Here is a 3,101-nt window from a genome sequence, read left to right as displayed (position 1 = left end):
CGAACGTGTCGGATGCAATCACTTTCTAAGGAAAGCCAGTAATAACCTAATCTTGTTATTTTCCTAGCCAACATGTGTCCATTCATGTGTGGACCACATACTCCTTCATGCAATTCTTGCATAATTCGTGTTGCTTCGGTTGCATCGACGCATCTTAGCAAAATAGAATCATAGGACCTCTTGTACAAGCTTTCACCACTGACGAAGAACTTCGTCGCCATCTTCATTATGCACCTTCTGTCTGTAGAGCTAATCCCTTCAGGGAACTGCTGCTCCTTAATGTAGTTCATGATATCGTAGTACCATGGTTTACCATCGGGTTCTTCAGTCAAGGTCATGCAATGGGCCGGTCTGGTTAGGACTTCAATCTTCAGAGATTCAATTTCCAAACCATTAGTAACCTGCAACATGGATGATAGTGTAGCCAGTGCATCGGCGAATTGGTTATGAGATCTAGATAGGTAGTCAAACGAGATCTCATTGAATTCTGAAACCAATTCCTCCAGATAGTCACGATAGGGTACTAGTTTAGTATCCCTGGTGTTCCATTCACCCACAGTCTGGAGTATAATTAAAGCGTAATCGCCGAACACTTTTAGTTTGGATATTTTCATATCAATTGCTTGCTTGTAAACCGAGAATACATGCTTCATACTCGGCTATATTGTTGGTGCAAGGAAACACCAATTTCGCGGCCACGGGATAATCGCGCCCATCTCGGGGATATCAAGATCGCCCTAAAGACTGCAGCCGAGATAGGTTTATCGCTCCATCGAAAAACATGGTCCATGTGTGTTCCTCCGTTGATAAAATGCGATCATCCGCAAGACCATCCTCATGCGCTTCCCTGGGCATTCAACAAGATATCGCGATCACCCGGCCTTTCACCGACCTCTGCGATGACGTTTGGATGTCAAATTCTGAAATTAGAATCCGCCATTTAGCTAATTTTCCCACTAATGTTTGGTCGATTAAGCGAGATACCGGATAGGGTCGTTTTCAGTTACAAGGAATGTCTGGTGGTGCAAAGTATATTGTCGGAGTCTATGCAACACCCACACCAATGCGACGCATGTTTTTTCTGATTCGGAATAATTCTATTCCGAAACGGTGAACTTCTTACTCAGATAATAGATGGCTCGTTCTTTTCCATCGTCGGGGTGGCTCGGGCCAATAGAGCTCCTAACGATTCACCGTGAATCGTTAAATAGAGAGTTGAGGATGCCCCGGGACTGGTGGGACTAGTGCACGGGACTCATCAAATACAGCTTCAAGCTTTTCAAATGCTTCCCGACAATCTTCATCCCAGTTGATTTGAGCGTCTTTCCTGAGGAGTTTGAAGAAAGGCCGCGCAGTCTCAGATAGTTGGGAGACGAACCGAGCAATGTAGTTCAACCTTCCCAAAAGGCTTCTGACTTCTTTAACTGTGGACGGGGGTTGCAACTCACATATTGCTTTGACTTTCGAGGGGTCGACCTCAATCCCCTTGCTACTCACGATGAATCCGAGTAACTTACCAGAGGTCGCCCCGAATATGCACTTTGCAGGGTTCAGACATAATTTGAATTCACGCAACCGGCTGAATAGTTTCTTCAAAACTTCAATATGGTCCTCTCCGCACCTGGTTTTGGCGATCATGTCGTCGACATAGACTTCAATTTCTTTGTGCATCGTGTCATGAAAGAGAGTGACCATAGCACGTTGGTATGTTGCCTCAAAGATTCTTCAAACCAAAAGGCATAACCCTGTAGTGAAAGGTCCCCCATGGAGTGATAAACGCCGTCTTCTCCTTATCTTCATCGTTCATCCTTATCTGGTTGTACCCAGAGAATCCATCCATGAAAGAAAATAACTCGAAACCAGCAGTGCTATCCACAAGGACATCTATGTGGGGGAGCGGGAAGTCGTCCTTTGGACTGGCCTTGTTCAAGTCGCGGTAATCCACACAAACTCGAATTCGACCGTCTTTCTTCTTCACTGGTACGATGTTCGCTACCCAATCAGGGTATTGCGAAACTTCGATGAACCCTACTTTCAACAGCTTCATCACTTCTTCTTCGATCTTTTTCGATAGTTCGGGTTTGGTCCTTCGTAACCTTTGCTTTTTGGGAGGCATGTCGGGATTGGTAGGCAAACTGTGCTCGACAATTCGAGGGTCCAGTCCTGGCATATCAGAATAAGACCATGCAAAGACGTCTTGATACTCTTTGAGGAGAGCGATTAAACGTGTGGCTTTCTCTTCGGGAAGGTTGGCCCCAATCTTCACTTCTTTTGGCTCCTGAGTACCACCCAAATTGATGGTAACAGTATCTTCGGTTGTAAGGGGCTTGATTTGTTCATATTGCTCCCAATTTCTTTGGATTTCAGCGGGGTTATCGCTTGAATCGTCAGAATCGCTGCCGTCAATATCTACATCATCAGGCTGGACCGTACTAACTCCCTCGCAAGTCGCAAGATTATGCCCGAAACATAGGGTAAATTGATCAAAAAAACAAAATGGGATATGGATTTTTTCATTGTCTTCTTCCACTTAAAACATTTTTTGAAGAAATTGTGGAACGTCTTTGATTTTATTTTATTTTTTTAAAAAAAAAAACTTTAAATTTTTTTTTATGTGATATATTGTCGTTGTTTTAATTTAATGTGATATTATTTTGTAAGTTTTTGTCTTGTTTAAATTAGACAAGCTTGAGGTTGCGCGGTAGTATTTTGCATGTTAGTTTTTATTACCGTTGTATTGTTATGCATGTTTTTAATACAATTGCATGAGCTGCTGTGTTTTTGAATGTCATCTGACTTAGTTAAGGTTAGAACCTTAGGCTGCATGAATTGCTGTGTTCCTGACTGCTGATCGTTTCTGATTATGCACTCGTTTGATCACCTCACATGTTAGGAGAAAGGTCCTAAAATCAATCCAAATTGCCTGACAAATGTTTTCATGAAATGAACATGATAAAAAGGTACCGAAAGGGCATTAGTTATCTAACTAGTGTAACCAAGTCCCCGAATTCAGTTAATCTCTGGTTCGTAGGAATATGGTGATTCTCCCATCACCCTATTTGGGTTTCTAATCGACCCACCCCAAATCGATTAGTGGCGAC

The sequence above is a fragment of the Syzygium oleosum genome, unplaced genomic scaffold, assembly GCF_021117445.2.
Source record: "Syzygium oleosum isolate NSW1041296 unplaced genomic scaffold, Sole_v2.1 Sole_v2.09, whole genome shotgun sequence".
Lineage (NCBI taxonomy): Eukaryota > Viridiplantae > Streptophyta > Magnoliopsida > Myrtales > Myrtaceae > Syzygium > Syzygium oleosum.
The sequence above is the reverse complement of the archived record's forward strand: the minus strand, read 5'-3'. Positions refer to the sequence as shown.